This window comes from Nicotiana tabacum, chromosome 3, assembly GCF_000715075.1.
Source record: "Nicotiana tabacum cultivar K326 chromosome 3, ASM71507v2, whole genome shotgun sequence".
NCBI lineage: Eukaryota > Viridiplantae > Streptophyta > Magnoliopsida > Solanales > Solanaceae > Nicotiana > Nicotiana tabacum.
Window position 1 is genome coordinate 207,243,445 of NC_134082.1, and position 26,757 is coordinate 207,270,201.

The 26,757-nt window shown below is 38.5% G+C and overlaps 1 long non-coding RNA gene across 1 annotated transcript; it reads left to right on the forward strand.

The window, feature by feature from the left end:
* Positions 1 to 1,552: 1,552 nt before the first annotated feature.
* LOC142179588 (uncharacterized) lies at positions 1,553 to 25,639 on the forward strand. The gene is made up of 2 exons (XR_012708137.1): positions 1,553 to 2,162; positions 23,882 to 25,639. It is a non-coding gene; the product is annotated as an uncharacterized LOC142179588 (long non-coding RNA).
* Positions 25,640 to 26,757: the final 1,118 nt, after the last annotated feature.

Consider the following 26,757-nt stretch of genomic DNA (forward strand, 5'->3'; position numbering starts at 1 on the left):
ATGGCTTGAATTATTTCCTTGTATTTTTAGGAAATCCATAGTCCCTATAGATTTAGGAAAACCCATTGTCCTAATATATGTGGGAAAGGAAAATCTATAGTCCTTGTCAAATTGGGAAACCTTTCTCATATATGTTTGGGACCTTTTGGGATCTATATTTAGGGGTTGTAGTTGGAGATTCTATAGATTGTATTGTGCTTTTCTTCTCATTCATAGTGGAAAACTCTATCTATTTTTCATCCTGAGGATAAGGCTTAGCTGAACCTCGTTAAATCCTTGTGTTGATTTTTCTTCTCTATTTGCTTTGTATATAATTGTGTACTAGTTAACTCACGATATTCCACAACAATTGATATCAGAGCAAGGTTCAGGATTCTACATATAATCTAGGGTTAATATGTCTTCATCATCTTCAACAAAGTACGAAGTAGAGAAATTTAACGGAGGTTATAGTTTCACTCTATGGAAGATTAGGATGAAATCGTCCCTGGTGTTACAAGGATTATGGAAAGCAATTGATGAGGATTTTCCTGAAGATATGAAAGAGACAAAGAAGGAAGACCTGAAGGAGAGGGTTTTGAGTGCGATCTTCATGAGCGTTATAGATAGCGTTCTTCGGGAAATTGCTGAAGAAACTTCTGCAGCAACGACATGGAAGAAGCTGGAAGATCTGTATTCTAAGAAATCACTGACAAACGGCCTCTACCTGAAAAAAAGGTTATACAATCTCCGTATGAACGAAGGTACACCTGTTAAAACTCACCTTGATGAGTTTAATTCAATTATAATGGACCTGAAGAATGTAGATATCAAAATTGAGAGTGAGGATCAGACCTTGATTGTGTTATGTTCTTTATCACAGTCTTATGATACTTTTGCTGATACACTGCTATATGGGAAAGACAACATTTCACTAGAAGATGTTAGTAATGCACTAAAATCTAAAGAGTTGAAAAAGAGCTTTCCACACAGCAGAATTGTGGGCGAGGGTCTTGTGATTAGAGGAAGAACACAACAAAAGAACTTTAACAGAAAAAAGTCTGGAACAAGGAAGCAACACTGATATGAGTGTGGGGAGCAAGGTCGCTGTAGACATGTAATTTTTGATCCGCCACGTCTTCAAGCTATATTAGCAGTTTCGCATATTTTATATATTTATTTGAGTTATTTGAATTTTTCTAGGATTCTAATATACTAATTTTATTGTTATTTAGTATTTTTAAAAAACACAAAAATAGTTTCAAGTCTATTTAATTTAAGATTAATTAGTACTTAATGTAGTAATACTATTTTTATCTATTTTTATATAATCTTGAAAAAATACCAAAAATTGTTTCACAATATAATATTATCTATTTTAATTAATTAGAGTTAGTTAGGTATTTTATAGTATAGATTTTACATTAATTATAGAAAAAAATTAAGATTTGGGTTGGAAAGGCCCAATTTCGGATAGCCCAAAACATTGAGCCCATACTCATTCCCCATTTGGCCTAACCTAATTCATATTCCCTATAAAATAATTCCTAATTCCTAAAAATTACCTAAGCGAGGACGACATATCTGCGGCTGCTCCCTTCCCTAAAAAGACCTAGTTTTCATCTTCTCCAAAAAGACCCAGTAATGACAGCACCCCATCCTTTCTAGATAAAAATTCCAGCCAAAATCCCATCTCCTAAGCAAAGAACAGAAGCCACACCCCCAACAAAAAGACCTTCTTCTTCCTCCATGAAAGTCTAGCTATGAACCCCCTGAAAATATCTCAAATTCCAGCTCCAAAATACCTTTAAACCAGTCAAAAAATGGCTCCAAAATCATTCCAAAAATGCAATAGCTGAAATCACCCAAAAACAACCCCCTAAAATCCAAAAACTCAGTGAAAACAACATCAAAGGCTACTCCATATCCGCCAAAAACCAGCTAAAGAAACCTATTTAAAAATACTTCAAAACTGCCTTCATTTTTTGAGTCGAGTTTGTCACATGATTATGCTTCGAGTCGAGGTCCTCCGATGAGTTTTTTCCGTCTAGGTTGCTGATCGAGTTTCCGGCAAGGCCTAGTTGAATCGTTGAAATACATAAGCTCAAGAACAGAGTGTTGTCTTAGGAGGAGAATGGTTGTAAAAGCTGATGCCTTTGCGATACTCTTCTAATGGCAAATATGTAAGTCTTTCTTCTTCTTATTTTTCATAATTTTCTGGCGTGTATCTTTAAAAGCTTTATTTTTTTTAAATAATTTTTGTTCTTCTTTAAAGTTTGGATCCTTTTCACTTAATTCTTGGCTAAAGTTTGTACTTGTTCCAGAAGTTCTTGTAAAGTCTTGTTAACCGTAAATGTTTCAATCTAGCTGCAAGATCTAATGTTGAACTTGGTATTTTTACAAGTCTGATTGTACTATTCTTTACCTAATTGCTCCATTTTCCTTTTCTTTCTTTTATCATTTGGTTTCCATAAATATGCAAATTGTGTGTCCAAAGAGAAATTTTTGGTGGTGGGTTTTGGACGAAAATTTTGGGGAAAATGAATTTTTTATGTTAGAAAATTTAATTCGCCAAAGTATAATTACAAAAGATAAATCACATTATCTCTACCACGTTAATCAGCCATAATTCATGGCTTCACTCTCATCTCAAATCTTAGGAATAATTGAAATATGAATATTCGTAGTTTGCTTTAGGCGCGATTAAATAAATCATCGTGACTATGAGTACGATTGTTGTGGCATGGTCACGATACGTAATCCCCAATTCGGGTGTGCATTTCATGTGACCCGATCGTAACAACTTTGAACATTAATAAAATAAACATATCACGAACCGCGAGTCCATTTCATGTAGCGTGATTTGCGGTGTGTTCCAAAACGGCAAGTGTACGACCATCGTAACTTGTTCAAGAAATAATTCCATAAATTCTAAAAGCGGTTTAAAATAATTAAATGCGGTTATAAAGTTAAAAATGCATAATAGGTTTAAAACATGTAATTTTACAGATAATTAGGCCAATTATTAATAGTTAAGAGACCATGCTAAAACCACGGAACCTAGGAAGGCCTAACACCTTCTCCCGGGTTAACAGAATTCCTTACCCAGATTTCTGTGTTCGCAAACCATAAATAAGAGTTAATTTCCTCGATTTGGGATTTTACAATAAACCGATGACTTAGGACACCATAAATATCCTAAGTGGCGAATCTGAAAATAAAATATTCTCATTTCTATTAATGTCACTTAAATTGGATAAACTCCCCTATATACCCTTTTCCGGGTATAAAAAGGAGGTGTGACAGCTCTAGCGACTTCACTAGGTATTGACAACCCAGAATCTCTGGTTCAAGGTTCAGAATTCGAGTTTAGAATAGCTGTTATGATTGACTTTTATTTGTTATCTGATTTTTACATGTTTGAGCCTAATGTGTTAAATGCCGCTTTTTAGCGCTTTGATTTTGCTTGAACTGTATATAAATTGTTACGAAACTCTTCTTCTCTCTGAGTCTTCTAAATCATCTGGGAAGTGTGCACTTCGTGTGACTTCTTTTCTGTTAGAGTCATATCCCAATTTTAGAACGAGGTTCGTACAAGTTGCAAAGCCGGTGAAGCTTATGTATTCCCGGTACGCTGCCCCCCCCCCCTCAACTTGAGATGTCCGCTCGGGTAAGCCAGGTCTAGAACAATACCCCTAGGTTTTAAACCTAGAATAACATAGCCTCATGCCGGATCCCTAGTAGGAACACTTGTTTGCATCACGTGCAATTGACTTTGGGGACTCAACACAGGGGTTGGGTCCGTCTAGGACAGGTGTACCCAAATTAAAAGACCGTCCTGATGCATCTTACGTGCTACTTGCGTATCTGTCTGTTTCAGCTTGCATGTTGACTGGCTTCTAGAATAGGGAAAGAAAATGCAAAAAAAAAGAAAAAAAAAATTAAAAAAAATCAAGAGTGAGAGGTAGGTATTTGAAATTTCTGAAACTCTCCCGAAATTCCAAAAAAAAAAGAAGAAAAAAACCAATGTTTTCAAAAGTCATATTTCCCTGTTCCGTCAAATATGGACGAACTACGCGGGTCTGATTCTCACCGGATGTGAGATACATAGGCAAACCTCATTGGTTCCGGCCCACAATTTTCAAAAAATCCAAAAATATTTTCATTTACTTCCTTTTTTAGAAAAGTCTTTCTTTAAGACCCCAATTTTTAAAAATTTAAAAATATTTTCCTTTAATTCCTTTTTAGTAATGTCTTTCTTTGAGACCCCAATTTTAAAAAAATCCAAAATATTTTCTCTAGAAGTTTTTCTTTCGAAAATTAAAAAGAAAATTCAAGATTCAAAAATATTATTTTTAGAAGTCTTTTTTTTTATTTATAATTTTAACATAAAAGTCCAAAAATTCAAAAATATTCTCTTTCTTCTTTAGAAGTTTTTCTTTCGAAATTCCCAAAAAAAGTCGAAATCAAAAAATATTTTCTTTCTTCTTTATAAGTCTTTCTTCCAGAAATTAAAAAAAAAAATTAAAATCCAAAAAAAAATAGTTTATTTACTCTATTCATGATCTTCCCGAACTATGCAAGATTTGATTCATGTTCCCCACATGATACATAGGCAACCCACATCAGGTTCGATCAAATGATTTTGAGAAAAAAAGGAAAACAGAAGGTGAAAAAAAAGGAAAAAAAGAAGGAAGAATGATAATAATAAGGACCGACTGAGCCCACTCTAACATGTCTTTTGTTTCAAATTGTGAAGAAAGTTTGAGGTGATCGGTTTGTGGTAAGCTGACAACACAAAATCCAAAGTGAAAATGACAACTGACATCGAAGCTGTTGCAAGCAGTCAGAGACTCAAGGTCAGAGGGTTCAACAATAGTCTATTGTGGTTGAGGAAAATAGAGTACTGAAACAAAAAATGACTAAATTGTGTCAAGCATGGGCCAACGGCTAAGGACCGCCCTTTTCTTCTCATGGTTTTCCAGAGTTCACACCCATCTCGACTAATGCCATTCCGGTCTCATTGTCTGATCAATCCTATCCACCTAGGTTCAGTCATTATCCCAACTGTACGACTACAACTGGAACTTCTGTTTCATGCTCTCAAAGTTTGTCATTGACAACCAATCAGACAACCTCTACTGTTATGCCCGTCTTCACCATCCCACAGCCGACGGTGGTGTAGAGGAAAACTCATAAGTCACAATTTGCTACCCAACAAGAGCAGTACCACTCGTACTTATTTAATCTTCCTGCAAACATTGAGAATCCCGCCCGAAAGATGGCACAGGAAGAAATGACCCAAAAAGTGAAAAGCTTAGAATAACAGTTGAAAAACATGCAAGGGTTGGCTGGTCAGAAGAGCATTGCCTTCAAGGATTTATGTTTGTTCCCCGATGTCCACTTGCCACCTGGTTTCAAGACTCCCAAATTTGAAAAGTACGATGGACACGGAGATCCCATAGTCCACCTGAAAAGCTATTGCAATCAGCTAAGAGCTGTGGGAAGAAATGAAGAATTACTAATAGCTTATTTTGGGGAAAGCCTTACGGGAACAACATCCGAATGGTTTTTGGATCAAGACACATCTCGTTGGTACGTCTGGGATGACATGGCACAAGCCTTCGTCAAACAGTTCCAATACAACATTGACATTGCCCCAGACCGTAATTTCTTTTCCAATTTGAAGAAGAAACCAAGTGAAAGTTTCAGGGAATATGCCATTAAATGGAGAGAGCAAGCAGCTAGAGTTAAGCCACCCATGGATGACCACGAGCTAATCACTGTCTTCCTTCAGGCACAAAAGCCAGATTACTTTCAAAACATGATGTCTGTAGTTGGCAAATCCTTCTCGGAAGTAATCAAAATGGGAGAAATGGTAGAGAATGGCCTTAAGACAGGCAGAATTATAAGTCAAGCAGCTCTCAAAGCTGCAACTCAGGCTGTCCAAATTGAATCTAGTGACACGAATGAGAAGGTTGAAGAAATCATGATGACATCAGGGTCGAGAACAGGTCCTAGGAGAACATCTCGAAGGTATGAGCAACCTCCTCAGGTTTTCCATGACTCCCCTGAGCACTATTATCCACCTCAGAACCCTCAATACTCTATTACTGCATCTTAGTATATTGCCCGACCACCAAGACACCCCAGAAGGCGAGCACTAGCATCGCAAAATCTCCACCAGCCTCCACAAAATTTTTAGGCGCCCTATAATCCACATCCAAGCCAGAGGTATAAAGGGGAACAAAGGTTGAAAGATAATTTTACACCAATAGGAGAGTCCTATGCAAGTTTATTTGAGAAGTTAAAGCATTATGACATGATTGCACTCATTCCTCCAAATCACATGGACCCACGTGCAAGAAACTTCGACCCTTCTAAAAGGTGTGAATACCATTCTAATGCTCAAAAGCACAATGTTGAAAGCTATCGGGATTTGAAAAGAGAAATAGAAAGGATGATCCAGGAAAAACTGATTGTGATCCAAGACAGTGACACCCAGAATATCGTGCAGAATCCTTTACCTGCACATGATGATGCACACTTTATGGGGATGATACCTGGTGACATGGAGTATGAGAATCCTCTCGGAAACTTGCTGACTTAAATTGGAGAAGGCCATGGTGATTCTGATGAGCAGATCTATGACTAAATGTCAAGCTTAGCAATTGAAAAGTCATTTTCTCCTCACTAGGAAGGAGTCTTGGTAGTTTGTTTTGATATTTTTTCTATTATGTGGGTTATTTCAGGGTCGTGACCCAGATTCTATTTGTTTTATTGAGTCAAACCCTTCTATCCCTCCATTCTATTTATGTTAGTTTTGTCTATCTGTTCTGTTGCTATTTTCATTCGCCGAGTTGTTTTAGGGCTATAACTCGGATTTTAGGTTGTTTCTCTTATTTTCAAACCCTTTCATCATTTACTCAATGAAATACAGTTTGTCCTTTTGTGCATTATGTTCTTAGTTTTTTTCTCGCTAGTTCTAGTGACATTACATGCATGCGGAATTTTTGTCCAGATCATAGAAAATTGATTTAGTCTTGAATTGGATAAGTAAGAAGGAGGCACTTTTGAAGATGAATAGAGACATAAAACAGTTGAAAAATAAGCATAAGCCAATTTTATATGGAACAAAAACAGTTATGCTCATGGAAGTGAAGGATCTCTACCTTTTGAATTATTGAGAAGATCGGGTTTAAGGATAATCGGACGAGTTAAAATCTGTTTAGCACTAATAGATAGAAAGTGTTTTTCAATAGAAGGTGTATTCCAGACAACGTGAAATGGATTAGTTAGTGGCAAAATACATCTTCTACATCAAGAAAAAATTTAAGAAAATTCAACCAAATTGACAAGGGTCATTCACAGCGAGGAAAGTATTGCTCATACAGCTTTATACTGAAAAGACCCAAGAAAACAGGCATGTTCATCAATGATGTGATTGCGAAAGGATATTAATTGGCGTTCTCGAGGCTGAGAGGCCCTTTTTATGTTATCCAAACACTTTATATCCTTTGTTACCCCTTTTGAGTTTGTGTTATTTTCTTTGACCACCCTCTTTTGGAATCAAGTTTAAAGTCAAGAGTCAAAAAAAAAAGTTAATGTTCCAAGAGTACAAACTGGGGTAATTCTTAGAAAGTTCAAAAACAATGAAGAAAAAAAGAACTGTCAAAGGTCCATGCTCCCAGAAAATGGAAGCTGGGGCAACTTGTTTTGAAAACAAAAAGAAAAAAGAAAGGAAAAATAAAAAGAAAAAGAAAGAAAGATGAAAAAAAGTAGTTAGGTCAGATGTTTGAACTATATTAGACCTGATTCCTTTAAAATAAAGATACGTAGGTAGCCTCACGGTTCGGTCCAACCAAATAAGAATTTAGGAGAAAAAGAAAAAAAAATAGAAAAATTCAAAAATCCCCAGTATTTGAAACTGGGGCAACGATTTTATTTTATTTTTGAAAGAGTCGATTCCAAGAGTTGTAAGTCTACAATTCCTCATTTTGAGTTTATTTTGAGCCTTCATGTCAACCCTTCAATTCAACCCTATCCAAAAATCTTCCAAATAAAGGTCTCCCGAAATTCTTTCAAGAATGCCAAGAGAAGCGTGTAATGAGCAATGGTTGTCACGCGACATAGAACACTGTCAAGTTGCTCACAAAAGAAAAAGAAAAAGAACAAGAAAACTGAGAGAGCCTTACTAGTGAAAACCTTCACGGGCACTGTAAGGCGATGGTAAGTAGAGATAAATAAATAAGAGAGACTTGTATGTGAAAATTCCTCGGGACACCACTAGTCGAAAGTGAGTCGTGAAGCTGATGCAAAGGATTGGCACGAGCAAGCCCGACTTCAAAGGTCATAAGAATGGTAAAAGGGAAGATTGGATTAGTTTGATAGATTAGGTCGTTGAGTCCAAAATGCATGTCATGATCATTAAGACTAGTAATGGAAAAAAAATAAAAAGTGAAACAAAAAAAAGGAAAAAAAAACTCTTCCTTCTATCCTTCTGACGGAGGCATTTCTTGTTAATACTTGTTTCGTTTTATCATTGTGTCCTTCAATCTGAGTCAGTTCTTGTCAAAACAAGCAAGAAAAGATTTCAAAATCTGCTACCAGCTTTTCAGTTGCACAAAGTAAATTTTGCCAGCACACTCAGTTGTTACTGTCAACATGCCTTGAGGATTCATGCAAAGGCCCCCCCAAAAGACTCTTGTCAGTCTACTTGGCGCAGGAAAAGATAACTGGTGATTTTCTCTTACAGACAAATTGCTCAAAAAGCAGGAAGTCATTCAAGATATCAGAAAAGGTCACCTAAGAAGAGATCTCCAGTTGGGATAAGGCTGATTGAGCCACAAATACAAATGGTACTGGGTGTGAAATAATTAGGGTTGATGTAGAGCAAAAATCTGTTGAAACCGACTCAAGCTGATTGAGTGGAAGCCGAGCTGCCCAAGACTCAAGGCCACAAACCGACCACCATTTTTAAAACTGACCAATTTTTCTTTGTGTGAAATAGGAACAAAGCAGTGCAAGTAAAGTGGTTCAAAAAAAAAGAAAAGAAAAAGAAAAAAGAGAAGAAAAAGAAAAGAAAAGAAGACATGACAAAGGGAAGTTTCTCAAATTTTTGACTTTATTTGTCGTGCTATATTGCATAAAATCTTGCCATTGATCTTCATATTTTTTCCTACTAGGATAAAAAGTCCTAGTATTATGGATTTTCCTCCCAATAAAAATCTTAGTCTGATGAATCTTTCTCCTAAGATAAGGAATCCTAGTCTGATGAACTGTCACGACCCAGATTTTCCACCCTCGGAAGTCGTGATGGCGCCTACTAGTGTGAGCTAGGCAAGCCGACTGTTTGAACAAATTATCTTTTTTCCCATTTTAATACTTTACAAGATATTATGGGCAATAACTTAAAGAAAACGAAATTTATATCAAGCGGAAGAAGAATAATAAAATTACTGAGTATATCCAATACAACTATTTAAATAAGACTACCCAAAACTAGAGTCACAACTTCACAGACGGTCTAAGAGTACTACAGATAAAGGTTTGAAAGAAATAAATACAACATTGTCTCTGGAAATTCATGAAAGAAACAGGAATAGTAGATAAAAGGAGACGTCAAGGCCTGTCGTCGTCTGCAGGACTACCTCGGGTCGCTTGATGAACCAGAAACAACAATCTCACTATGGTCCGAAGTCTGCTCCTGGATCTAAATACAGTGCAGAGTGTAGTATCAGCACAACCGACCCCATGTGTTGGTAAGTGTCTAGCCTAACCTCGGCGAAGTAATGACGAGGCTTAACCTCGGCGAAGTAGTGACAAGGCTAGGATCAGACTCCAAATAAACCTGTGCAATTCATATATATATACATCGAAAAAGAAATACAGAAATAACCAGTCAATGTGGGAAGGGAAGACATCAAATAAATATGAGGATCACCATAGTTCAATTGAAAATAGGAAGGGGAAATCATGCTGCGGAGTACAACAAGTATCAACAGGAAACCATCAATTAAATGTGGAGAAACTGTAACTCAGTTATCAATAAAAATCAGGAAATCAAAGACAAGTGCACGGCATCACCCTTCGTGCTTTAACACTCTCTCACCAAAACAATACACGACATTACCCTTTCGTGCTTTAACACCCTCTCACCAAAACAATACATGGCATCACCCTTCGTACTTTACACTCTTCCTCACCCAAGCATCAATCATAAGGCAAATAGGGTAAGAGAATCTATAACATCAAATAAAATCAAGTAACAACAGAAAATCCGTAAACGTAAAGGACAGCATAACTCTATTATCAGCAAGAATCAGAAAAATCAAGGACAAGTGCACGGCATCACCCTTCGTGCTTTTACTCTCGTCCTCACCATAAGAATCAATAAAAACTGCACGGCATCACCCTTCGTGCTTTTACTCTCATCCTCACCAAGAATCAATATAATCGGCACGGAATTGTACATCGTGCGGTACGGCATCACCCTTCGTGCTTTACACTCTCCCTCACAAAATCATACACGGCATCACCCTTCGTGCTTTAGCACTCTTCCTCACCCAAACAACAACCACAAACAATAGGGCAAAGGAATAAATAAAATTACAATAAGAATCCCGGCAAGAGAACAATAGTTTAACAATCAAGTCCCGGCAAGGGAACAACATCAAAGAAACATCAACATCCCGGCAAGGGAGATAACATCAAAAGCAACAATATCCCGGCAAGGGTGATAATATAATAATTCTCTTCTTTTTTTACTTTTACTTCACAACTCACTTCACAACTTGAGCCAATGCTCTAAAAGATTCGATTACCGCTTATACTTTCACGTTTCATTGTACAACTTGAGCCAATGCTCCTCAATGTTCAAATGTCACAATTACTTTCACAACATTGCCCAACAATAGAAATCATCATCAAAGCATGAATAATACAACGAAGTCATAATAATCACAATATAAGACTCACCGGCATGCTTGACACCAACATATAGATACTCCTCGCCATGCCTGTACGTCGTACTCGACAAATACCACATAGCAAATAGGACTCGACTCTTAATCTCTCAAGCTAAGGTTAGGCCAAACACTTACCTCGATGCCACGAATACAATTCAAGTCTCTACTATCGCTTTACCTCTTGATTCCACCACCAATTCGCTCGTATCTAGCCACAAGTTACTTAATTACATCAATAAATGCTAAATGAATCAATTCTAATGCATGAAAATAGGTTTTTCAAAGTTTTACCCAAAAAGTCAAAAATTGCCCCCGGGCCCACATGGTCAAACCTGAGGTTCGAACCAAAACCCGACTACCCATTCCCCCACGAACTCAAATATATAATTTATTTTGAAATCGGGCCCCAAATCGAGGTCCAAATCCCCAATTTTTGAAAACCCTAGGTTTTACCTAAAACACCCTAATTTCCCCATAAAAATCATTGATTTTGAGTTGAAATCATGTGAAAAGATGTTAAAGATTGAAGAAAAATAGTTAGAAATCACTTACAATCGATTTGGAAGAGAAGTTGCCTTTGAAAAATCGTCCTAGAGAGTTTATGTTTTGAGAAGATGTGAAAAACTGTTGAAAATGCGTCTAAGTTATGAACTTACAGTTCTCTGATGTCGCAATTGGATTGCGAACCCTTCAGAATTCTGATACCTTCGCATTTGCGAACAAAATGTTGCATTTGCGACCCAGTCTATTTTTCGGTCTTCTTCGCATTTGCGATAGACCTCTCGCAAATGCGAAGTCGCATTTGCGATACAGGAGTCGCATTTGCGACTAAGGCAGCAACTGGGTGGTCATCGCATTTGCAATGGAAAACTCGCATTTGCGAGGGAAGGATGGCCTGGGCTAGTTCGCATTTGCGACATAGCCTTCGAATTTGCGAGCCTGCAGGCCTGCAATGCAACAACTGAAATCTGCAATTCCTCAAGTCCAAAATTCACCCCGTGACCTATTCAAAACTCACTCGAGCACTCGGGGCTCCATACCAAATATGCACACCATCCTAAAAATATCATACAGACTCGCTCGTGCATTCAAATCACTAAAATAACATCAACAACTATGAATTTAGCATCAAAATCATGAAATTTCTTAAGAACTTCAAATTTTCCAATTTTCTCAAATATGATCCGATTCACGTCATCTCAAGTCCATTTATTACCAAATTTCACAGGCTTATCTTAAATCATATATAAGACCTGTACCGGGCACCGGAACAAAAATACGGGCCCGATACCATCAAGTTCTAAGCACGTATCATTTCCAAAAATTCAATAATATTCCAGAAAATAATTTTCTTCAAAAATTCATTTCTCGGGCTTGGGAGCTCGGAATTCGATTCCGGACATACTCTCAAGTCCCATATTTTCCTACGGACCCTTGGGGACTGTCAAATCACGGGTTTGGGTACGTTTACCTAAAATATTGGCCGAAGTCAAATTAATTCATTTTAAAGTCAAAATTCATCATTTTTTATAGTTTTCACATAATGGCTTTTCGGCTATGCGCCCCCACTGCGCACGCAAATTGAGGTGATACTGAAAGAGGTTTTTGAGGCCTCGAAACGCAGAATTCTCTTTTAAAACAAGTGATAACCTTTTGGGTCATCACATCCTCCACCTCTAAAACAATCGTTCGTCCTTGAACGGACAGAAGAAGGAAGTACCTGAGTCGGGAAAAAGATGGGGATAACGGCTCCGCATATCGGACTCGGACTGCCAGGTCGATGACCTAGCGGGCTGACCTCTCCACTGAACACGAACATAAGGAAAACTCTTTGTTCTCAATTGATGAACTTGTTGGTCTAGAATAGCTATCGGGTCCTCCTCATAAGACAAGTCCTTGTCCAACTGGACAGTGCTGAAATCTAACACGTAGGATGGATCGCCATGATATTTCCGAAGCATGGACACATGAAACACTGGATGCATGGCTGATAAGCTCGGCGGCAATGCAAGTCTGTAAGCCACCTCTCCCACTCGATCAAGAATCTCAAACGGGCCAATGAACCTAGGGCTAAGCTTGCCCTTCTTACCAAATCTCACCATGCCCTTCATAGGCGACACTCGAAGCAATACTCACTCACCGACCATGAATGCCAAATTTTAAACCTTACGGTCGGCATAACTCTTTTGCCTGGACTGAGCCGTACGAAGCCTATCCTGAATAATTCTGACCTTGTCCAAGGCATCCTGAACCAGATCCGTACCCAACAACCGAGCTTCCCCCGGCTCAAACCATCCAACCGGCAACCGACACTGCCTACCATACAAATCCTCATAAGGAGCTATCTGGATACTCGACTGGTATTTGTTGCTATAGGCAAACTATGCTAAAGGCAAAAACTGATCCCATGAGCCTCCAAAGTCAATGACACAAGCTTGGAGCATATCCTCCAAAATCTGAATGGTTTCGGACTGCCCGTCTGTCTGAGGATGAAATGTTGTGCTCAACTCAACCCATGTGCCCAACTCTCGCTGGACCGTTCTCCAAAAATGTGAGGTAAACTACGTACCTCACTCCGAAATGATAGACTCGGGCACACCATGAAGACGAACAATCTCCCGGATATAGATCTCAGCTAACCTCTCAGAAGAATAGGAGAATGCTACAAGAATAAAATGTCCTAACTTGGTCAGCCTGTCAAAAATAACCCACACTGCATCAAATTTCCTCTGAGTCCGTGGGAATCCAACAATGAAGTCCATAATGATACGCTCCTACTTCCACTTAGGAATCTCAATCTTTTGGAACAAACCACCAGGTCTCTGATGCTCATACTTAACCTGCTGACAATTCAAACACCGAGACACATATGCAACAATATCCTTCTTCATTCTTCTCCACTAATAATGTTGCCGCAAATCCTGATACATCTTAGTGGAGCCCGAATGAATAGAGTACCGGGAACTGTGGGCCTTCTCTAAAATCAACTCTCGAAGCTCATCTACATGAGGCACCTCCGTGCTGCACCGTGTCTCTAAGGACACACAAATAAGGATCATCATACTGTCAATCTCGGATACGCTCCAATAAACAAGAACGAGCGACTATGCAAGCTAACCCACGGCTGGGCTCAGAAACATCCAACCTCATGAACTGATTGGCCAAATCCTGAACATCCAAATCAAGCGGTCTCTCACCGACTGGAATATAAGCAAGAATGCCCATACTGGTTGACTTCCTACTCAAAGCATCGGTCACCCATTGGCCTTTCCCGGATGATATAAGATGGTGATATCATAGTCCTTTAATAGCTCCAACCACCTTCTCTGCCTCAAATTTATCTCCTTCTACTTGAACAAATACTGCAAACTCTTGTGATCCGTGAACACCTCGCATGCCATGCCATACAGATAATGCCTCTAGATCTTCAATGCGTAAACAGTGGCTGCTAACTCCAAGTCATGAACCAGATAGTTCTTCCTATGAATCTTCAACTGCTGCGAAGCATAGGCAATGACCTTGCCATCCTGCATCAACACCGCACCAAGTCCATTACGAGATGCAACGCAATAAACTGTATAAGGCCCTGAACTTGTGGGCAAAACCAACACATGTGCCGTAGTCAGAGCTGTCTTGAGCTTCTGAAAGCTCGCCTCACACTCATCCAACCATCTGAACTAGGCACCCTTCTGGGTCAACATGGTCATCGGGGCTGCGATAGATGAAAACCCCTCCACAAACCGACGATAGTAGCCTGCCAATCCCAAGAAACTTCGGATCTCTGTGGCTGATGCTGGTCTAAGCCAATTCTTGACTGCCTCAATCTTCTTCGGATCAACCTGAATAACCTCTGCTGATACAATATGACCCAGGAATGCAACTGAACTCAACCAGAATTCGCACTTCGAAAACTTAGCATACAACTGACTATCCCTCAAAGTTTGAAGACCCACTCTAAGATGTTGTTCATGCTCCTCCCGGCTGCAGGAGTAGATCAAAATATCATCAATGAAGACTATCACAAACGAATCTAAGTAAGGCCTGAACACTCGGTTCATCAAATCCATAAAAGCTGCTGGGGATTTGTCAACCCGAATGACATCACCAGGAACTCATAATGCCCGTACCGAGTGCGAAAAGCGGTCTTAGGGACATCGGATGCCCTAATCCTCAACTGATGGTAACTAGATCTCAAGTCAATCTTCGAAAATACCTTGGCACCCTAAAGCTGATCAAACAAATTATCAATCCTCGGCAATGGATAATTATTCTTAATTGTAACCTTGTTCAACTGCCGGTAATCAATACACATTCTCATCGATCCATCCTTCTTCTTAACAAACAACACCAGCGCACACCAAGGCGAAACACTAGATCTAATGAAACCTTTCTCAAGCAAGTCTTGCAACTGCTCCTTCAACTCTTTCAACTTAGGCGGGCCATAGGTTTTCCCATGACTTGTAAGACCTACGTAAACCTAGTGCTCTGATGCCATGTTGTCACGACCCATTTTCATAACAGGTCGTGATGGCGCCCAACACCATTGTCAGGCATGCCAACGTGGAAGTATTAGTAAATTCTTATTTTACTTACCCAAAACAGTTACAACATTTTCTTAATTTACAACTAAAAACAGGTGTTAATATGCAACATTCGATAATAATTATACAATCCAAAATAAACGTCTACTAATGTGTGTGCCAAGACCTGGTGTCACAAGTTGTGAGCAACTAGTAAAATATACAAAAGAATAAATCCATCCTACTATCTGAAATAGAATAGACAGCAAAAATAAATAAAGAGAGACTCCATCAAGCTGCTGAACGACACAAGAAGGGGTAGCTCACCGTGGAAGTCTCGGACTATGAATTAGGGGCGCGCACCAGACTGATAGCCAGATGTAACTGCCTCAGATCCTGTACAATTAAGTACAGAAGTGTAGTATGAGTACATAAACAATATGTACTCTTAAGTATCCCGTCTAATCTCGAAGAAGTAGAGATGAGAGGTTGACTTGATACTTACTAAGGTCAAATAATATAATAAAGTGTTGCGGTAAGCACGGGAGTCACAAATAATCAACAGTTTGTAGCAAGAGGTAATAAGTCATGTTCTTAACAATTTTACAATTAGTCATTTACGTTTCAAATACTTAGCAGATCAAGTCATAGATAAGATTTCACACAGATATCATGCACACATTATACCGAGGTCGACGGCCCGATCCAACAGAAAATAAACTGTGAACTGCTAGAGGGTCGAATGGAGAGCCACCATAGATGCATATATCTCTACCAAGGCGATTGGCCCGATCCACAAATATCAATTAATATCAAAAAACACATGAATGCACATTTATTTCCAAGCAAATTCATACAAGTGTCGAACAAGTGTATACATTCGTTTATATTTCTTTCCAAGTCTCTAGCATATCTAAGTGATCACATTAGCAAGAAAATATAGAGACATTCACAAATATAGCATGATACGGGTCCTAGACTACCCGGACAATTAACATAATAGTAGCTACGCACGGACTCTCGTTACCTGGTACGTACGTAGCCCCCACATTTAGTAGCAAATTACTCAATTATTACACCTATGGGTACAATTCCCTTTTACAAGGTTAAAGGAGACTCACCTCGCTCCAAAGTGCACTTCCAATACCAAGAATGAGCCCGCACTCTCAATTTGGAGCCGAACGATCCAAAACTAGTTAGATGAGGTAGGAACTAGTCAATATAAGCTCACAAGATCATATTCTAGCTATTTAAGCAATTTCTCAACCCTTAACACAAGTTTTCTAAAATCCGACCCCGGGCCCACGTGCCCGGATTCCGAAATTTTTCGAAGGAATTTGTCCTCTCTAACCTAAGGGTAAATAAAATGTTGCTGCCAATGGTCTAGCCGAGGCATTCAACAAGACACTATGCAACTTGTTAAAGAATGTCATCTCCAAATCCAAACGAGATTGAAATGACAGTATGGAAGAAGCTCTATGGGCATATAGGACGACTCATCGCACGGCAACACAAGCGACTCCTTATTCACTCGTTTATGGAGTCAAAGTCGTCTTACCACTTGAGCGTCAAATACCTTCATTACGACTGGCTATTCAAGAAGGCATCACTGATGAAGAAAATGCTCGACTTCAATTAGCAGGGTTGGAGGCTCTCGATGAGAAGAGGTTGGAAGCTCAACAGAGTCTTGAATGTTATCAAGCTCGATTGTCTCGTGCCTTCAATAAAAAAGTTCGCCCGAGATCCTTTCAAGTAGGAGATCAAGTCCTTGCCGTATGAAGACCCATAATTACTTCTCATAAACCTATAGGGAAGTTCACTTCAAAATGGGATGGGCCATATGTCGTACAAGAAGCTTACTCAAGTGGGGCTTACAAGTTGGTTGATGCAGATGGCATGAGAATCGGCCCTATCAATGGCAAGTTTTTAAAGAAGTATCATCCTTGAAGTTGCTATGCTCCTTGACGCACGAGCCTATACTGCATGTTGCTACGCTCCTTGACGCACGAGCCTAAATTGCATGTTGCTACACTCCTAGCCCGCATGAGTCTAAACTATGTATGGACCCTGCAAAAACAAAGAGTCTACTAGGTTGAAAACTTCGAAAGAGGCGGCATAGGCAAAAGTTAGGACATAAAAAAATAAGAATAATAAAAAAAATCACCCAGTTTGAACTGCGGTATGACTTGATCCTCTTCACCGAGGTACGCAAGCAGCTTAGATTTTCATTCTAAGTCCAGTCGAATAAGTTCAAAAGATACATATTGCCCTAATTATTGTTCGAATGAAGTATGAAGAAATGTAAGATCAAGCTGAAATGACATCCTCATGTTAAACTTTGATCTCATTTGATTTAAAGGGGTAAACCCTCCATGGTAAAGTGATATCTTCAAGGTGCCCATTTTAGGAGGATGTCAAGTATTTGCATTGAAGTCCAGGGATTCTTTGTGCCTTCAGGTTCGCCAAACCTTCAAGTTTGTTGGTCTCCAAGTCCGCCCTCTGCCTTAAAAAAAAGGAGATGTATGTGTCGGACTTCTTTTAACGGTTTGTTGCGAACTTTTAAATATGTTCGTCTCGAACTTTTAAAGGCATCCAAGTTTTTAACGGTTTTCGTTGCACACTTTTAAAGGTGTTCATCTCAAACTTTTAAAGGCATCCGAATTTTTAACGGTTTTCGTGGCGAACTTTTAAAGGTGTTCGTCTCGAACTTTTAAAGTCATCCAAATTTTTAACAGTTTTTGTTGCGAACTTTTAAAGGTGTTCATCTCAAACTTTTAAAGGTGTTCATCTCGAACTTTTAAAGGCATCCGAATTTTTAAAGGTGTTCATCTCGAATTTTAAAAACATTCTAATTTTTATGGTTTTCGTTCTGAACTTTTAAAAGACGCGTGTTTTGAACTTTTAAAGGTGCTCATGGCAAATTTTAAAGGGTCCCCGCTGCCGACTTATAAGGATTTCTACCACAAGCTTTAAGGATCTTTGCACGGACTTTTATGGGTCTTTGCTGCAAATTTTAAAGGTATTCATTGTGAACTTTTAAAGGTCATCACCACGAACTTTTAAAGGTCTTGACCACGAGCTTTTAGACCTTCGCACGAACTTTTATGGGTCTTCCCCGTAAATTTTAAAGGTATTCGTCGCGAACTTTTAAAGATCTTTACTGAGAGCTTTTAAAGGTCTCCATCGCGAGCTTTTAAAGGTCTTCACCGCGAACTTTTAAAGGTCTTGACCACGAGGTTTTAAGGATCATTGCGCGAACTTTTAAAGGTCTTCACCATAAACTTTAAAGATCTTCATCACAAACTTTTAAAGGCCTTCATCTCAAACTTTTTGAGTGTTATAGGCATAGTTAAGTGATTTTGTTGTTACAAACGAAAAAATATATAATTTTAGTACGTAATTTTGGATAGTTGAGTGACCATTTGAGTAATGGACTCATGTAATGTAGGGGAAGTTGCAACCAGTATACTACAACTCAAATGTGTACGTAGTAGTATTACCCTCGTGTAGGCATATAAATTTTATTTAAATTAAATCCATACAATAATTTGGACTATATTTTAAATTCAAGATATATTGATCCAAATAAATATTATGGGCTAATATATAAATTAATTAATTATATAGGTCCAACATATCTTAATCCGTTGGGCTAGCCTATTTAATTGGACTAAAGTGATGAGCCCACTTCATTAGGTCCAAAATGACATCTTCCTAGAAGCCTAGTTTGGTGACACGTGTCAAATGACGTGGCGCGCCAAGTCAAATGGAAGAGCCAATAGGATCGTGTCACATGTGAAAATGACAAGGCATGCCAAGTCACACTAAAAGGCCAATACAAATTTCGTGGTTAAATCTAAATTTTGTTCTAACCCCATGATTTTGCCTTAATCCTAGTGTTTAATCTACCTATGACGCTAGTATTAGACTAGGAATATGTGGGAGAAACTTACCTCAAGATGCTAGGTGGAAGTCTTCTCTCAAAAGCTCCCAAAATCGCCAATGGAGGAATAAAAAGTGGCAAAAATGACTTAGAACCCGTATTAAATGAAGCTCACTACTTCAGCAATTTCCGCATCTGATGGGTCCCGCTTCTACGAGAAATCGAATGCACCTGCGGAATCGGCCAAGCGGGCTGCGACCGCTTCTGCGGTCTCGAAGTCGCTTCTGCAATTTTGGCCTGGCCTACCCTAGGCTGCATCTACGATAGGTGGACCGCTTCTGCGGTCTCGCACCTGCAGTCGACCAACCGCAAGTGCGGTTATGACAGAAGCAGATGCTTCAGCACTTCTCAAAATTTCCAACTTCACTCGAGCCTCGTCTAATTGACGCTCGGGTCTTCCGGGCCCCGCCCGAACATACCGACAAGTCTAAAATCATGAAACGGACCTGCTCGAACCTTCGAAATGCCCAAAAAACCGGTAGATCTAAGAATCACCCCCTAAAACCAATTGAATCAAACTTATGAACTTCAAGTTCTTAATTTTCCTCTAACGAGCCGAAATGCCCTTAAACTACTCGGATTGACACCAAATTTTGCGGGAAAGTCTTAAATGTTATATTAGACTTGTATCGGGCTACGGAACCAACATACGAGCTCGATACCCATATGATCAATCATTATTTAGTTTCTTTAAATCCTTAGAAATTCAGTTTAACAATTTCTAATAAAAATTCATTACTCGGGCCAGGGACCTTGGAATTTGATTCCGGGCATATGCCCAGGTACCATATTTTCCTACGTACCCTCTAGGATCGTCAAAACATGAGTCTGGGTCCGTTTGCTAAAAATGTTGACTAAAGTCAAACTTAGCCTTTTTAAAAAATCTTAAGGAGTCAAATGAGCGTATTTCAACCCAAATCCTTTCAAGTTCCCGAACCAACCATCACCGCGGCTCGTAAATGAGTTAAAGAAAGTGCGGAAAGTTTTATTTAGGGGGACGGGGTTCTAAAAGGCAAAACGACCAGTCGGGTCATTACTGAATTCCCTATCAAACGGGAGTCTCAGTAGTCAGTCTTGCTATCCTTTCTGCGTCTGGATTATCTCAGGGTGTGATTCGGATATTTTAATTTATTGTCTTACTGTCTGGAGTAAACCCTTCTATCTTTAAAATTCAAGAAAAAAATTCAAAAAAAATCACCCAAAAAAATCAAATAAAATTAATATTTCATCGTTCGGGAATTTCTCTTTTCTTAATCTTGGCACTTTTCTTATTCTCTTTTCAGTTCTATTAAATGCAGATTTTAATAACATGACAAGTTTGCGAACTTCAAGCCCAGATCTCAAAACGTTGTCAGACCTCGAAATAATGAATCAAGAATTAGATCGTAATGAAGATAAGTTTAAGGAAATAAAACAAAGAGTTAGAACAGCTGAAGGAAAATTGGCTCCAGATTGGAAAGGCCATACATTGCAACAAGAGTACTACCAAAAGAGTGTGTTGTACTTGGGACACATCGAAGGAAATGTTCCTGAAATAACTGTCAATACAAATGCAGTCAAAAGGTACTATGTCGGATCCTCTATATAGCATTATTGTTCTCCATTTGGAATAAAAAAAGGCTTTCTTTCTCACTATCCAAACACTATTAACCCTTTGCAAACCCTTTGAGCCGGTTACTTTTCTTTAATTACCCTCTTTGGAACCTGAAAGTGTTATTGAAAAAATAAAAATTGAAAAAAATGAAATGAAGAATGAAAAAAAAATAAAAAATGAGAAGAAAAAGAAAGATACAAATAAAAAAAGGGGAAGAAAAACAAAGAAACTGAAATGAAAAAAAAGGAGAGGAAAAAGAAAGAGAAAACAAAACAGAAGAAAAATAAAGTTCCCTGAACTACGTTCGACTTATTCCGAAAAGATACGTAGTCAACCTCTCTCAGGGGTTCAGTGACACCAAAATAAAAATCCAAATTTCCCCAAAAGTGAAACTGGGGCAGATGTTATAATGGTTCGGCGATGATCCCGCCTGAATAGTTCCAAAGTTGATTTTCAGTCCAAATCATCTTTTACCTAAATCCTTTCAAGTCCTTTCGATCAATCGGTGAGAATGTTCAAGGATCAGAGAATACAACTATTTGGATCCTATGCAATCAAAATGAGATAAATAAAATGAGAGAATCTTATTGGTGAAAATCCATACGGGCACCGTGAGGCGATAGTAAGCAGAGAAATAAAATGAGAGAGTTTTATTGGTGAAAATTCACACGGGCACCATGGGGCGATGGTAAGCAGAGAAATGAAAAATGAGAGATTTTTGTTAGTAAAAACTCTCAAAGAGCACTATAAGGCGATGGTGAAAAGTGAAATGAGAGAGGTTAGCTGTTGAAAACCCGCAAAGGGCACCCCTGATCAAAAAGAGGATCTTCAGTCATTGACATTGACACAGTCCTGGGCAAGGTTTCTCAGTTTCGAGGCAAAAGTTGTGATAAATTTCTGAGAGTCAGATGGTTTGCACGAATCAGGCATCCTGTCCAAAAGGCATGTCATATTCATTGAAGTCCGCATGTACTCTAGATAAGTCCTTCTTTCCTTTTCTCGAAAGGGATACCTCTTGTCTAAATTCATTTGTGCATTCCATTATGTGCTTTTCTTTGAATCCCTTTTAGTCTAACTCTGTTTCGTAACTAAGACAAAGAAGGGATAGAAAGATTGATTTACAGGTTTCTCATTTGATACAAGCTAATATGCAAAAAGGGCACCCAACATCATGAGAGTCATTCAAGTCGACCTCGACTGGCCATGTTGGCCGATGCTTCGAAATCAAAACGCTTGGAAGGAGAAAATCAAATTGAAGTGCCTATAAAGGCAAATGAAGCTGAAAAGGTTGAGTACCATATGGCTAACCGTCTCGGCAAAAGTTTAAAAAGCCAAGGTACCCCAAATGCTCTGAAATTGAAGTTGGAAGAAAGAAGCCAGAAATGAAAGGCTTATGAAGGTGGGAAAAAAGTTGGAAAAGGTTAAATCCCACGCGACTAGCCGTTGCGACAAAGTTTGAGGAGCCAAAAGTTCCTCAATGCTCTGAAGTTAAAAAAAAAAAGAGAGAGAAAAGAAAAACAACAAGTCAGAAGGGAAGGGACTATAGAGGCAAAATAAAGTCAAAAAGTTAAGTCCTATCGACCAATCGTCATGGCAAAGTCTAGAAAGCCAGAGTTTCTCCAGGGTCAGAAATGCGATTGGTATTCAGGAAACAACCAGTTGTAGATGAAAGGGGACGAGATCAAGTGGTTGAAATAATCAAGGCCACAAAATCAACCACCGTTTTAAACTAACAAATTGTTCTTTGTTTGAAAATGTTAAAAGTGAAATGAAAAAAAAAAAAGAAAAATTCAAAACCATGGTAGCATATGGTCTTCAGTCTCTAGCTACGTATTTCCCAATATAGGGTCTCATTCCCTAGTCGATGTCAGCATAACTTGGTAATCTTTCCAACATAGGGTCTCACCCCTAGTTGATCCCGGCATAACCCGAGGACTTTTTTGGCATAACCCGATGGCTTTCCCGGCATAATCCGAGGACCTTTCTGGCATAACCCGATGACTTCCCCGGCATAACCCGAGGATCTTTCCGGCATAACCCGATAACTTCCCCGGCATAACCCGATGACTTCCCCGGCATAACCCGAGGACCTTTCCGGCATAACCCGATGACTTTTCCATCATAACTTGAGGACCATTCCGGCATAATCCAATGGCTTCCCCGGCATAACCCGAGGACCTTTTCGGCATAACCTGATGACTTTTCCGGCATAACCCGATAACTTTCCCGACATAACCCGAGGACCTTTCTGGCATAACCCGATGACTTCCCCGGCATAACCCTAGGACCTTTCCTGCATAACTCGATAACTTCTCCGGCATAACCCGAGGACCTTCCCGACATAATTCGATGACTTCCCCGGCATAACCCGAGGACCTTTTCAGAATAACCCGATGACTTTTTCGGCATAACCCGAGGACATTTCCGGCATAATCCGATGACTTCCCCGGCATAACCCGAGGACTTTTTCGACATTACCCGATTATTTTTCCAGCATAATCTGGTAATCTTTTCCAACATAGGGTCTCACTCCCTAGCTGATGCCAGCATAACCTGGTAATCCTTTCCAATATAGGGTCCCACTCCCTAGGTGATGCCAGCATAACCTGGTAATCTTTTCCAAAATAGGGTCACATTCGTTAGTTGATGCCAGCATAACCTGGTAATCTTTCCAACTTAGGGCCTCTAAGCCCTAGTTGATTTCATTTTAGATATAGGATCTCTACTCCCTAATCTCTTTTTTTCAAGGATATATAATCCTGATTTTTATTTTTTTTTCAATAAAAAAGTAGTTTAGATTTTGTTATAATAACTCACAAAAAATTCTAGTGAAAACTGGGGCAGAAAAATTTCGTTTATTTTTTGTATGCCTGAACAGGTTTTTACCGTAAGGCACGAGGTTTGAGATGACCAAAAGAAGAAGTCTCAATCCAAATAAAAGAAAAGAAAAGCAAGAAAAGAAGTTTAACTCTAAGTGTAGAAGTGGAGAAAAGATGCGGACTGCTCAAGATATGATTGAAGTCACAAGATTTGCATATCTCGCTTTGATCCGAAAAGCTGAAGAAGAATAAATTAGCGCTTGCAAAATAACGAGCATCAAGATTCGGATCAGAGACTGCAGGAAGAACCAACCAAGCTCAAGGTCAAGCTTTAGAAGGTTTATAGATAGGAATCTTGTAACTCGTAGTTGATAGGCTTAGCAAGTTTAGCTTTTCATCTTTCATTTTGATGTAATAAGGAATTCAGCAAGCAGAAACAACAATAACAACAGTGAAATCACAGCTTTTCGGTAGTCCCAACTACCAAAACTTCCAGAACTATACCGACCTAATTCCTTTAAAGCCAAGGATATGTGGGTAACCTCCGAAGCAAGGTTTGGTCAAACTTTTTCAAAAATGCTTTCAAATGGAGTATCAAACGGGCAAAAATTGCTCGTAATTGCTCATTTTATCTTTGCCCAAAAACTCTTCATGTTCCCGAGCAAAGAGGGGCAGCTGTGAGCACCTAATTCTTTATTTAATCGTTTTTCATGCATTTTTAATATTTTAAAATCATAAAAATTGTCACTTTTTAATTTATGTCATCTTAGGTTCAATTTGCATGTAGGAATTAATTTTATTAAGCAAAAATCACAAAAAATAATCATTTTTACATATTTAGATTTTAGCCTTTAAAATTAGCATTTTTTTCTTTAGTTTTAAGTTAATTAGTTGTTTTAATGTTAAAAATAGATAAAGAATTTTAATTTCTATAAAAATAGATTGACTTAGGATTTTAATTAATTAAAAAAAGGAAAAAATAAAGAAAAGGAAAATAGGAAGAATATATTTTGGTCTTGTTTCTTTTAAAATTGGGTCAATTCTTAAAATAGCCCAAATTAATTTTAAACCCCAGCCCAATTCCCTTTCTTACCCGCGTAGGCCCAACATTCCCCTCACCCATTAAAAACCTATATTCCCTTAACCTAGAGAACTTAGACCAAGAAAAGATCAGATTCTCATCCCTTCTCTTTCACAGAGAACAACGGCGCAAACCTCTTAGACACCTCTAAAAAAATGGCAGACCTTCCCCTTCAGAGAAGCTAGAAATGACGCACTTCCCCCTTCTCTCTTTCTTCAGCCTTCCCTCATCTTCAAGAGACGGAAACGGCAGGCGGTGGTGCCGGAATCTGGCCACTCTCCACCTCACCGATACTCCCCCCAATTTTCACTCATTTCTCACCTACTTCTTCCCTTCACTCATACGAAAAACAAAAAAAATTCTAGATCCGAAATAGCATCTCAAATCTAGAAACCAAAGCTTCATGAGAAATTAAAAACAAAAAAAAAATAGAAGAATTCCTGTATATTCAACTTCGATTTTCAGAAAGAAAAAGAAAAAAAACTAGAAGAGTTTCATTAGCTGGTTACACTCTCGGATATCTGGGCTTCAGTTTTCTGAATGTGAAGTTTGAGTTTAACTTCAATTTCTATTGCTCGCTGCTGTGTTATCAAGCTATGGCTGGGTCTTGTTTTAGAGGCTTATTTTCTTCTTCTTTATTCTGTTGTTGTGTCGCTATTTAGGTATGTACCTAGTCGTAATTGTAACTGTGTTGTATTTTTGAATGAAATATAAATCATTGGGTTTTGTTTATTGATTCGTGGCATTTTTGTCATTCGTGGCATTTTTTCATTCGTGAATCAGTGTATGTAAGGCCTGATACGTTCCTTTCAGAATATCCCGTCATAGTTTATGTCATTTCGATTTCGGGGTTGATGTTATTTGTAGAAGTGCTCTATTACAACCCATTGCTGAAATCAACATATTGTATCTCCCTGACCCATTCATTTCTAGAATTGTGAACCACTCATCTCCTCCCTTATTAGTGTAATGCATAATCCTTTCAAATAGACATAGACTTTAAATACTGTAATTGATAATAGATTGTGTAACTACTTAGCATATGAAATAAATTTTTCTTAGCAGTTTTCGAATTGACATTCATCTCACATTATTCCATAATTTAGGACTTTTCCCAAACAATCTCAAATAGCCTTAGAAAAATAATTAATTCATAAACATCATAGTGTTGCTTTAGGCGCGATATAATAAACCATCGTGATTATGGGTACGGTTCCCTTGACATAGTTATGATGACTAATTTCCAAATTTAGGTGTGCATTTCATGTGACCCGATCACAATAACTTTGAATAATAATAATAATAAAATAATATGTCACGAATCGCGGGTGCATTTCATGTAACGTGGTTTGCGGTGTGTTCCAAAAACGGCAAGTGTACGACAATCGTAACTTGTTAAAGAAATAATTCCATAAATCCTAAAAGCGGTCAAAATAGTTAAAAGCTATCAAAGGTTAAAAAATACACATTAGGTTTAAAACATGTAATAAATCAGATAATTAGGCCAATTATTAATAGTTAAGCAACCCTGCTAGAACCACGAAATCCGAAAATGCCTAACACCTTCTCCCGGGTTAACAGAATTTCTTACCTAGATTTTCTGATTTCACAGGCTTTTAAATGAAGTCAAACTCTCCTCGATTTGGGATTTAAAATAAACTGATGACTTGGGACACCATAAAATTATCCCAAGTGGCGATTCTGAATCTGAATTAAATAAAATAATTTCATTTCGATTTATGTCACTTTAATTGGAAAAACTCCTTTATATCCCCCCTCGGGTGGTAAAAAGGAGGTTCAAGAAGGTCGAGCACAAGACCAGAGACAAGTTAGATTATATACACTCTAACTTGT